Source organism: Frankliniella occidentalis, unplaced genomic scaffold (genome assembly GCF_000697945.3).
Source record: "Frankliniella occidentalis isolate FOCC.00 unplaced genomic scaffold, Focc_3.1 Scaffold228, whole genome shotgun sequence".
NCBI classification, from domain to species: domain Eukaryota; kingdom Metazoa; phylum Arthropoda; class Insecta; order Thysanoptera; family Thripidae; genus Frankliniella; species Frankliniella occidentalis.
In genome coordinates, this window is record NW_026267354.1 from 31,220 (window position 1) to 31,704 (window position 485).

The window sequence follows — 485 nt, forward strand, 5'->3', positions numbered from 1 at the left end:
TGTATCAGGCTCTGTAACAAGCTGCCTGTAACAGGCTGTCTGTAACAGGGTGTCACTAAGAGGCTGTCTGTAACAGGTTGTCTGTAAGAGACTGTCTGTAACGGTATCGGTAACAGGTTGTCTGTAACAGGCTGTCTGTAAGAAGCTGTCTGAAAGAGGCTGTCTGTAACAGGCTGTCTGTAAGAGGCTGTCTGTAAAAAGCTCTCTTTAACAGAGTGTCTGTAACAGTCTGTAACAGGTTGTCTGTAAGAGGCTGTCTGTAACAGGTTGTCTGTAAAAGGCTGTCTGTAACAGGCTGTCTGTAAAGGGCTGTCTGTAACAGGTTATCTGTAAGAGGCTGCCTGTAAAAAGCTCTCTTTAACAGAGTGTCTGTAACAGTCTGTAACAGGTTGTCTGTAAGAGGCTGTCTGTAACAGGTAGTCTGTATCAGGCTCTGTAACAAGCTATCTGTAACAGGCTGTCTGTAACAGGCTGTCTGTAACAGG